Genomic DNA, 12,541 nt, shown 5'->3' on the forward strand with positions numbered 1-12,541 from the left:
CATTAATTGTGAAATATGGAGATGGGACGGCTAGACGCGACGCATCGGTGTAGGCTCTAGGTAGGCTAGCTCTGTCAAACTTAGTCGTGTACCTTGGAAATTTCCCCTTCTACTCTAGCCTTGGCCTTCGTCTTCTTCGAATCAGGCTTCAACGAGCCCCGAGGGAGGGGATTAATTTGTGGCTTCGCATCATCGGGGTCTCGATGCATTCTTCCAAAATGGCTTGATAGCAAGAAATCAAGTCCTCTGATTTTGCCGCATATAGATAGTCTCCGCGTTTCCCAAAATGAAGTGATGGGAAATGATTCTGACACTTGACTCCTCAAGCTTCTTACAACGACATCACATCAATGATGCAACCATCAGTGCGAGCTTTGTGGCAACTAGGATGTCCCATAGACTTGTGCAGTTCGGCGTCATTCAATGCACTGTCGATTCCCGTTCTTCAAGGTGGAATGTACCGCCATCGATTCATTTTTTTAATAATACAGCAATTGCGTATGCCGGTCAATCTTCCAAAGCCTCGATGACCGTGTCGTAACCCCCTATAAATTGAGGTGTCTTGGCATTGTTTTTTTGTATCCCAGTACCCTCGTTGGCTCATTTACCCATTCCTTCCTATCATCTTCTTCTATTCTCGAACATCATACTTGGGGCTCATGGCCTCAAGGTCGTTTGGTAGAGCTCCCGTAGGTTGTGTAGTGGACTCTTTCCGGGGCCTCCCTTTATCGAGCATAGTCATGTTGTCCTGTCGTTGCAGTGGTTGTTGACATATTTGCCGTTGTTATTGCTGTTGGCTCGAGATGATGGCGGACGGGGAGTTGGTTTCCCTCTTATGTAGATAGCCATTCGGACTGCACCGCTGCTCACTCTCCTATCTAGGCCTGGTGTGGCACTTCATCCCTTGGGTTTTTTCCTCCCCCAAGGGATAAAATGGCACTATCGGATGTTGGGACAGAGGCCCGCCGAATCTTCAAGATTTGGATCTGGCGGGCTATGTCTCTTTTCTCAGCCTCCTCTTCTTAATCCTTTTCATCGAGAATCCCTCGGGGATTGACCTGGGAACCTAGAGGAAGCGGCGGTCGAGGGAATCGGCCTCGAGGATGCATGCTCGAGGGGGCGGTGTTCCAGGACGCTGATACCGGAGATGGACTCTGGAGGATGGACCGGGCTCTCGAGTTTCATCACATGTACATCCTCTCATTCCTCCTTTTTCGGCATAGAGAACCTCTGTAGGTTTTTGTAATTGTATGTAGGGACCCCTCGAGGGCTGTTGTACATGGATTTCTATGAATATGAATACACTTCATTGACTTCTACTTTCGATTCTTGCCTTATTTTTGTATGTTCTCGTGCCCTTCGAGGCCTTTGAATGTTTTTCTTTTGTTATTGACAGCTTGATACCTAACTCGGATGCAAGCGTTCTTCCCGATCCTTTGCAGATTGGCATGGATCCTTTTGGAGCCCATCGTTATACCTCAGATCGAGCCTAAATTGATCTGATAGGCTTGGGCTGTCGGGCCCTCCAGGTTGTATAGAGATAGTATGCTGAGTTTTGGAGCTTTGCGTGCTTATTTCCCTTTATAGAAAAGGAATTAATGAAACCGGATACTGTCGTGAGTCGAATGATGGCGTCGAAAGCTTTCCGAAATACGGCTTCTCTTATGGTGGGGATCCTTGAAATCGGATGCTATCTTGAATTGGAGGAAATACAGCCGACTCCTTGAGTCCTGGCTTCTCGTTGAAGGTTGCTTCTGGGGTTGAGTATCGCCCCATAGATCTGCATCGAGGCCATTGGCCTCCTGGGGATAACTCCGGATAGGTGAATCGTCACTGATTCCCGCCTATATGTGGGGTAGCTCTGGCTTCTTCGAAAGGCCTCACTATTTCAGATAGCTATCCTTTCGCCTTGGCGTAGAGTTCTTCATTTCTTCAAGCTCAAAAGGCGTTGGCATACGTTCTTGCTCTAGTCTGTCAACTTCACCATAGTCATGGCAACTAATTTGGGGCCGGCCCGACAGGGAGTGGGGAGTGCCATTCCTGGCGCTTAAGATCCGTGGGAGTTTGCTCTGAAGACCATGTCTTTGATAAAAGAAGAACATCTTGAGATGGTGAGGAGATACTACGGGTGGAGCGAGGGGGTGACATTGCAGGTGCTTTCCCCGAGCGAGAGTGTCACGGACTCTGCTGATGAATTTTTGAGCGTATACCTATATCTATTCGCATTTGGCCCCCTTGATAGGGTCGTGCTTGATTTTTGCTTGAAGTATCAGGTTACTTTGGTGCAGATACATTCGTCGTTTTGGCGAGTAGTGCTGATGGTGAGGTCCTTTGCGGAGAGGGATGGACTTGAATTCATGCTCAGTCACCTCATCAAGCAGTATCGGCCCTTTCATCACCTGGGCCTGCTAACCATGAAGTGCTATTCGTTCACGCCCTTTGTTGTCAATGACGAAGAAGATGGGGATCGAGAATGGGCCAATTGGTTTGTCCGGGTCCGGACGGCCGACATTATCCCCGTGAAACTCTTGCCATTTACCGAGGGATAGAATTATGCGAGTGAGTGGAGCATCTGGTGCTTTCTCAAATTTTGCTTATAATAGAAATCAGTTGACTGATTGTGCTTTTCCTTTTTTACGGCAACTTCATGGACGCCAGGCGAAGTTCTCGATCTGCTCGGCTAGGTCCGGAGGTTGGTGACCCATTCAACTTGCGATGAGCGTAGGTGGCGAGCTACATCCCGCGTCATATGGGAAGCGAGATACTGAGGTATGCATGCAGATTGCCTTTGCCTTGGCCTTCATATATTTGGGATCACATTTCCTCTTTCTTATGTACCGGTTTTGCCATTACAAGTGCTGGGTGGTTCCTTGAGACGATGCGGCGCTCTTCCAAAGAGGGGAAGGATTCGTCGGCCTCTAAGTTGAGGGGTGATAGCGATAAATGGGATATAAACCCACAGTATGGTGGAGATTTTCATGGGGCTCAATGGGCCCGCGTCTTCGAGGAGAGGGCATTGTCCGTGCCTGCTGTTCCTGCAGTGTTTGATTCCTGAATGGCGGCTTCTCCAGGTGAAAATTCCTTTCCTGAGGTTGGTTCTCTTGGGGCCGAAGAGGCAGGATTATCAGGAGTGTGTTTCGACTTCGAGGAAGTTCGCCGCCTTCACTTCGTGGTGAGTTCAGGTGCAGTTCTTCTATGTTCCGCGCCCTCCTTTTTTATCGAACTTTCTTTTTTCAGGCTTGTGATAGACTCAGGTCTGAGCTGCTTCATCAAGGATCTAGGCATCAGAAAGTTTTGGACGAGGCTGACTCCCTTAGGCTTCTTAGCGAGGAGAAAGAGGTTGGGTTGCTGCATTGGCGATACTAGGCGTACAGGATCTCAAATTATGAGAGCTATTTGATGGAGTAAATAGTTTTTCGTAGTATGTGCTTTGCTCTTTTGGCCCTTAAGGTTAGCCCCTTTCTCCGGTATTAGCTACAGAAAAAGACGGAGGCCTTGGAGTACCTCAATGGTGATATCGACCGCGTCAGGAGTGCTTACAGCAAACTAAGGGCTCAGGTGCAAGCTCAAGCATTAGAGGAGAGAGGCGCCTCGGCCAAGGTTCCCACCCTAGAGGTTTAAGTCCATTTGGCTCGAGACAATGCTATGGTTCACGCGGGCATGATCAAGAAACTCGAGTTTAATCTCTTGAAGATCTGGGCCGAGATAATCGATGTCTGGGCTGAAGCGACATTAAGCCGAACCAAGGCTGACTAGGAGATGACGATCGTATGAAGGATGTTGCTGACGCCCAAGCCGAGCTGAAGCGGGCCCTCGACCGGGAGAAGAGGATCGAGGACAATGTTCATTGCAAATCCCGAAGAGAGGTGCTCGAGGCGATCGGCGTAAGAGGCTTCATTCTCTCAGAGGAATTGGCTCGAGCTAAGGCGGACGAGCATGACGCTCGGTCACTTCTTACTAATGTCACGGAGGGCGAACCCGGCAGGCTGTAGCCCTTTGGGGCGGAATGTAGATTTTGCTTTTTTTCCACTTTGCATTTAATACTTGAAGGGCATGTTGTAGATGGAAATTGCGCCCCTTGCGTATGTAAAATAAGAGAAAACTTGAAGCTTTACCTCCTTTGTATCCTTTCCCGTATTGCTTTTGACCAGTCGGGCTAGTTTCGATGTTTGGCGGGATCCTCATAGGTCCGGAGCTAATCAGGCAGTGCCCGGAGGCTTTCAAGTGCGATCTTCAATGTGAGCGGGTGTTGGGGCCTTCACATTTTGCCCAGCTGTTTAAGCTTAGTCTCCGAGTCAGGCCTTGACTCGAGCTTGCCTTACCTCTAATTTTTTCGTGCCTTCGTGGGCGGATGATGATTTCTTTTATCGCCCACCCTTGGGCACTTGCATTCCAACTCTTTTGAGTCCAGTCTTTGAGTCGTGTTGTGACTCGAGCTTTAATTGACCCTTCAATTCTTTCATGGGCGGACGACGATGGCTTTTCGCCCTCGATCATTTATTGTTTCAACTATTTTGGGTTCAGTCTCCGAGTCGCATCACGACTCGAGCTTTAATTAACCCTTAAGTTCTTCGATTTTCGAGCTGGTGATAGTGGTTCTTACACTGTTTGGTCGTCGAGACCTTGTGATATGTGGCTTGGAGGCTTGCATAGTTAACTATATTGGATCTGGTCTCCGAATCGTGTTACTATTCGAGCTTATTTTAATCCTCAAGTTATCGATTTTTAAGCTGGCGACAATGGCTCTTACGCTGTCTAGTCGTTGAGACCTTTTAGTGTTTGGCCCAGAGGCTTGTTTAGCTGGCGACGATGGCTCTTACGCTTTTTCCCTTATGCTTTTTGTAGGCTTTATTATTCGCTCGTTATGGTCTTTTGAAATAATTTTGCCTGACCCGTCGTTGGTTCCGGAGGAACATCAATTTCTAGTCGTTATCGGCGATGTTTTGAGCACCTCGGAACCTTCATAGCTCGTAGGCTGAGTAGGTCGAAGCCTTATGATTTGGAGCTGACATGGTCGAAGCTCGTTTTTTCCTGTTGAGGGAAGCCTATTTTAACCGGTTCTTTCCGAAGTATATTCGAAGTAATGGCCTGCGATTTTGTTTAACGATGGTCGGGCGTTCCCAAGTTGCGTTAATTTGGTTGTATCAGCCATTTTGACCGTAGTCATATGTGTTTGGCCGTATCCATTTTTTATCCCGAGTGATAGTTTAGGCGTCTACACCGAGGATATACCCTTTCGGGATTTTGAGTTTCATGCCTGTTGAGGTCTTACCGTTTTATCGTGCTTGTTGAGGTCTTATAGTTTGTCATGCCTATTGAGGTCTTACAGTTTGTCATGCCTATTGAGGTCTTATAGTTTGTGTTGCTTTGTAGAGTAAACTTGGTTACACTGAGTCTGCCCGCTCGGGGTCATATAGTTTTGAGTTTTCCAATACATGGTGATTGGCGATAGTCTCCGAGTCATCGAGTTTGCTTAGGCTCAAAGGCCGTTATTCATGAGCTCGGAGCTGCCTCGACATATCCTTATGAGCCCGGTGTTCCGACCCTGGGGTCATTCGGGTGTCGAATTGTTGGCGCTAAGTCTCCGAGTATATTGGCATGCATTTGGGGGAGGGGACCTTGCCCCAAGCATGTTTGAAATCTCCTTTTCCGAAGTGCAAGATGCTGAAAAATATTCTTTATTGCCGGGCGTAAATATACATATTGTTTCATCGTCATGAGCTTGGCTCGTGCGGGTGCGCCTCCTCGAACCATTTGGTCTAGCATATGATTCTCTATTGAAACCCAACCTGTTGTTCCTCGGTCCTTCCGAGAGGATGGCACTCTTAAGAGAAAACCATCGCTCGTCGTTTGGTTGTAAAAGAAGGCATGTGATCTTGTCGTATTCTCCTCTAGGGGTACGTTGCTCCGCTAGTAACCTTGCTGGTGAGACCCTCCTTCGGGGTGGAGATCCGACCGAGAGGAAAGAGCACGATGGGTTCTATCGAGGCCTTGGAATCTCTAAGTGGAGTTAGAACTTCTGAATGTCTCGGCCGATTGTTTGCACATAGTTTAGTGAAAAAATAACAAAGGAATGAGGCAGTTCTTTCTTACCGCAGGATGCATAGGCAATGTTCCGAGATTTGATATGGCCCTACTGTTTCGGGATGTGGGCCCTAGTATAGCCCTCCGCTGTGTTTTAGTAAGGCTTGGTCAGAGATATGGTCTGCCTACCCTTTGATACTTTCGAGGGTGGAGGTACTAATGTCGGCGATGCGTTATATGGTGCGAGATTTCTTTTTGTCGTGTACCGCTCCCTGTCGACGGTTCTAATTTTGCCCCTTATGTGGGACTTCATTCTTTTGACGAAGTGGGGTCAACACTATCTCCGGGTGGTATGTCTGCGGCCATCTGAGCAAGACGTCCTTGCCTTATGCCTCATCTGATGGTATAGGACTCGGCGTTCCAGTCCGAGCTCAAACAGGCTGTATCAGGGGAATGGTCTTTCTGCTTGTTGTAACGATCGTCGTTTGGAATTTGTTAAACATTTGAGAGGAGGTCATGTTTTGGCCCGACAATGTTGATGTGTTAATCAAACCACCTGAATTCATGAGCACATGTTTTATTTGAAATAGATCGAATGAGGGAGAAGCTTACCAATGCGTCAGTGTGAGGCCGAGGCAAAGTCCTAGTGCTTATTTGCTTGATGTGAGGAAGTCCACCGAAAAGTATCCCCGGAGTCGTCTTTCCCTAGTAATGAGCATTTTTACTTTCCATTTCTATGAGTCCTTGTAGGGTGTTGCCGCTTCTCCACTATTGTGGCAATATGTCGCAGTTCACTTGCTTTGCTCTTCCTGGTTGCCCTCCTCCATTGGGGCTGAATTCAAGCCTGACTGCTGCGGTGATTTTTATTGAGTAGCGCGGTTGTTTTCCTCCTGAGCTGGTGGCCACTTTTGACCCCGTGGTCGTGCACGCCATGCAGTTCCAGTGCCAGGTTGTTGTTTCCTCGAAGTGGATTCGGTCGGATAGGTTCGAATCATTTGGTGTCCCTGGTTACGCTTATGGTGATCCCGATGTTCGGTATAGCATTACTGAAGTTGTACTCTGATGGGCGAGGTGCCCCTCCGACCATGCCTCGTCGAATCTAGTTCCGTTAAAGATTCCTTAAGGATATTATCCTCGAGAAATTTCCCAATCATTGCGAGGTAGATTGTGTCTCGGGGCGTTCCTCTTGTCCGTGGTATACGGGTGGTACCTCCTTCTGTTTCGTATTAGTTTTTTATCGGGAGCCTGGTTGAGTATACTGAGCCTGAGGGGACTCCCGGATGGTCATCTATGGCCCTGATTCGTGGCTGGTGCCGGGTACAGGCATCCGACTTGATCTCGGCTGGGTATCTGATCAAGCTTCGTTTGAAATGCCCCGCAGTCATTAGGCTCGATTCATTCAGTCGTCTCAAAACCGGGGGCGATCTCGTCCGTTCTATCATGACTTCCCGTGGCATTCCATTCTCTCTTTGTTCGGCCTCGGATTTGTTGGGCTCTCTCGTTGTTGCTTCAATGGCATTAGCGTGTGCCTCTACGGAAGAATTTGCTGGTATGGTTAGCGAGTTTGTGAGGCCAGGTGTCAGGCCACAACAATACGTCGTAGTTTCCCTTTGGGAGTGTCTCCCCCAATCTCTTCACCGGGACAAGCTCAAACTCGTCATCTTGAAGGTCGTCGCCCTTCAACGCGCACGTGTAGACGGTGGTGCGCTTGTCGGGATTTAAGGTCCTATTGTACTTAGGGAGTTCTGGCATTTTGAACTTCTGTGCAACGGGTTCCAGGACTGCTTCTTCGGGGAATGACTGCCGCATGAACTTCAACGAACCTGACTTGATCCTTTCGGAGAGATCCCCGAGCATCTTTGCTATGGCAGGGTTGGTTACCAATCCGTTGTTGCTTGACCTATCGGGTACTTGTTTGGCGGGGGGGAGCTGTTTCCGGCACTGTTGTGCTGAGAGCCTCTGGGTGGTTTTGCAACAGAGCAATAGCCAACTACTGTGCCTGCAATATTTCAAAAATATCGTGAAGACTCACTTCCTGCGCTTCTTGAGCCGGGGTCTTTTGAGATTCATGTCGGTTGCTGTGTAGTATGCTTCTGTTGTTGTGAGAAGTTTCGTCGACGTGCTGTGCGTCCTGCAAGTCCATGTCTGCTAGAATCGGTCCGGGTGCATTATCGGGATTCTGCGGTGGTGCTCCTGCGGTTGGGACATGCTTTTCATTTTCCATGTGGTTTTCGAGGTTGTTGTTCTCGACTCTATTTACCGAGCCAGACATTTTGATCAGAAATCAAAGAATCTTGGACAAGAAAAAGTATGAAAGATAACGTGCGTTTGTGCAATGAAACCGGCAAGAAAAGAATCACTATTATTTTTATACCCACGGTGGGCGCCAAAATATTTACCGTAAAAATGGTAACAACAATTAAATTTGTAAATGGGATTCTAAAAATACGTGATCTATTCTCGAGCTAGTTGTTTAGAATAGTTGATGCAAAAAATAAGAAATGTAAGGATGAAATGCGAGCTAAAACCAAGAAATATTCAAACCGAGGGGCTTGCTGCCCTGGCTTCGGATTGGTCGATAGAGAACCTCGAGGCCAGTGTCTGGGCTCGATCTCGAGCTATCGGGGTAGTCGAGATGGGATATCAGTTAGAATATAGTCGAGCAAGGCTCTTTATGAACAATACCAAGTAATAAATGAAGAACAAGTAAGAATCCAATATAAAACTACTAATGTTAAGGGTAGCCTCGAGCTCATAAGGATGAACAAGTTCAGAGAGAACGGAGAGAGAGAGAGAGAGAGAGAGATAGAGAGAGAGAGAGAGAGAGAGAGAGATTATTGATCTTGCGGAGAATAGTGGGAGCAACATCAGATCGTTACAAAGTGGTGCGCGCTCCCTTTATATAGGAGGGGAACCCAGCTATAGTACAACATACATTAATTGTAAAGTGGGGAGATGGGACGGCTAGACGCGAAGCATCGACATAGGCTCTGGGTAGGCCGGCTCTGTTAGACTTAGCCGCGTACCTTGGGAATTTCCCCTTTTGCTCTAGCCTCGGACTTCGTCTTCTTCGAATCGGGCAACGACGAGCCCCGAGGGAGGGGACTAAGTCGTGGCTCCGCGTCCTTGGTGTCTCGAGGCATTCTTCCGAAATGGCTTGATAGCAAGAAATCAAGTCCTCTAATTTTGACGAGTATAGTTTTGTTGTTTTTTTTTTTTTTTTAAAGAAATGCTTTAAAATAAGAAAGGAAATATTATTTTTTTTGGATTTTTTTATTTCTATTATCTTATTAATTTTTTGAAAGAAAAACTTCTAAAAATTTCTTTTCTTTTGATTTGAATTTTGGGAATTTTAAAAGTAAAAAGAAGATATATTTTTTTGAATTTTTATTTGTTTTCTCTTTTTCTAAAGATGAAAGAATTTTTTTTTTGATTTTGGGTGTGGCCTATTAATTTTCGGAAGAGGGGCTTTTAAGAAAATATTTTGGATTTCTGAGTTAAATTTTTACAAAAAGTATTTCTAAAAAAAATCGAAAATATTTTTGGACTTCAATTTTTCAATCAATTTTTTTTGACATTTACGAAAGAAAGACTTCTAAAGAAGAAAAAGAATATTTTTAGATTTTTGTTTCTGATTTTTGTTTTTGGAATTTTTTGGAAAAATACTTCAAAATAACGGAAACTTGTATTTTGGATTTTGATTTTTTTTCTTTTTATTTCTTTTTCCGTATGAAAGACTTCAGAAAGAAGGAAACTACTTTTTTGAGTTTTAAAAACTTCTTTTTTTTTGAATTTTCTAAGGAAAGATTTCTAAAAAAGGAACTAAAGGAAAATATTTTTGGATTTTTGATAATTGGGGTCGGAACTAATGATGTTTGCCTACGTATCTCACATCCGGTGAGAATCAGACTCGCGTAGTTCGGTCAGTTTTGACGGAACATGGAAACATGGCAATTGAAAATGTTGGCTCATTTTGAAATGACCTTTCTTTTTTTTTCTTTTTTTTCCAGAATTTCGGAAGAGTTTCAGGATTTTCAAATACCTACCTCACTCTTGGTTTTTGTCTTCTTTTTTTTTGATTTTTTCTTTCCCTATTCTAGAAGCCGGTCAACATGCAAGCCGAATAAAAAGATGCGCAAGTAGCATGTAAGATACATTAAGATGGTCTTTTAATTTTTGGGTACATCTGTCCTAGACGGACCCAACCATTGTGTTGAGTCCCCAAAGTTAAATGCATGTGATGCAAACAAACGTACCAACTAGGGATCCTGCATGAGGCTATGTTATTCTAGGTTTAAACCCTAGGTGTATTGTTTTAGACCTGGCTTACCTGAGCGGACAACTCGAGCCGGGGAGGGGGGGGGGAGCGTACCGGGAATACAGAAGCTTCACCGGCTTTGTAACTTGTCCGAACCCCATTCTAAAATTAGGATATAACTTTAACAAAAGAGAAGTCACACGAAATGCACACTTCCTAGATGATTTAGAAGACTCCGAGAGAAGAGGTTTTCGTAACAATTTATATACAGTTCAACAATATCAAAGCGGTAAAAGCGACATTTAGCACATTAGGTGCAAACATGTAAAAATCAGATAATAAATAAAGCTAAGCATAACAGTTATTCTAAGCTTGAATTCTTGAACCCTGAACCAAATACTTTGGGTCTTGATCCTCAGCAGAGTCGCCAGAGCTGTCACACCTCCTTTTTCACCCGATGGGGTATATAAGGGAGTTTTTCCAATTCAAGTGACATAAATCAAAATGGAATTATTTATTTAACTTTTCAGAGTCGCCACATGGGATAATTTATTTGGTGTCCCAAGTCACCGGTATATTATAAATCCCAAATCAAGGAAATTTTGACTTTATTGAAAAGTCTGCAAAACCAGAAATTCTAGATAAGGAATTCTGTGAACCCGGGAGAAGGCGTTAGGCATTTTCGGGTTACATGGTTGTAGCACGATCACTTTAACTATTAATAATTGACCTAATTATCTTATTAATTACAAGTTTTAAACCTATTGTGCATTTTTAAACTTTTAAACCGCTTTTAATTATTTAGACCGCTTATTAGGATCTATGAAATTATATCTTTAACAAGTTACGATTGTCGTACACTTTTCGTTTTGGAACACACAGCAAACCACGCTACATGAAATGCACTCGCGGTTCGTGACATGTTTATTTTATTAATGATCAAAGTTGTTACGATCGGGTCACATGAATGCATACCTGAATCGGGATTTACGTATCATGACCATGCCGCGGGAACCGTACCCATAGACACGATGATTTATTAATCGCGCCAAAAGATTTGCCTACCCACATGTGGTTGACTTAAACATGCTCCTAACAGTATAAGAGAGTGATAGAGCTATACACACTACTATACTAACCTTATATAGGAGAAATCTTCTTCAGTATATTTTAAAAGAGTAATTAACAGAATTACCATTTGTTTTGGAGGAACTCAATGTATTTTAAGTAATTAGGCACAATGTTGAGAAATTTTCGAGACAGCAAGAAAACCAAAATTAGAATAGAAGTAGAACCACTTTGCAACCTTGAAAGAAAATTGGAAGTCAGGTTTTACACTAACTGTGAGTCCATTGAAGCTTTGAATTGATATTCATATTGTTACACCTCTTTTTTTACCATCCAATGGTATATAGGAGTTTTTCCAATTAAAGTGACATAAATTGAAATGGGAGTAATTAATTTATCAGAGTCTCCACTTGTAATAGTTTATATAGTGTTCCAAGTCACCGGTTTATTTTTAAATCCCAAATTGTGGAAATTTCGACTTTACTTTATAAGTCTGCGAACTAAAAATTCTAGATAAGGAATTTTGTTAATCCGGGAGAAGGTGTTAGGAATTTACGGGTTCCGTAGTTCTAGCATGGTCGCTTAAACTATTAATGGCCTATTACCTGATTAATTACACATTTTTAAACCTATATGCATTTAAAAAAACTTTCTACCACTTTTACTGTTTTTAGGAGAATTCAACGTTATTTAAAACACATCTTAAACCACGCTACATGAAATGCACCCGCGGTTCACGACACGTTTTATTTAACATTGTTGGAAATTGAAGTCAGGTCAATTGAAATGTACACCCGGATAGCAATTACAAATCACAAACCCGTAACCATGATAATATAATGTAGCGCACCTAATGCAACTACGAATAATCAATTTTAATAGCTAAGTTACAATATTTGTGAGGACCATGGATGATATAATTTATGGATGGCACACCTCAACCCTTTTAAAGGAAATGTATTTAAGTATAGCAACTACAAGTGTTAGCTCTTAATCTAATTTACGAGGGCCATGAGTTATGGGTTTTGTTTTATATGGCACACCTCAACGTATTTCTTTTTAGAGGAAAATTACACTTAATTAAAAGGGCTAATCTTAAATTAATTCCTTTGAAAAGGGATTTAGGCATGGGCGTCCATCACTTGTTACTTCATCAAATCTGGAAAAGTTCAGCTTTAAAAGGCTGCATTT

This window comes from Nicotiana tabacum, chromosome 10, assembly GCF_000715075.1.
Source record: "Nicotiana tabacum cultivar K326 chromosome 10, ASM71507v2, whole genome shotgun sequence".
Classification (NCBI taxonomy): Eukaryota; Viridiplantae; Streptophyta; class Magnoliopsida; order Solanales; family Solanaceae; genus Nicotiana; species Nicotiana tabacum.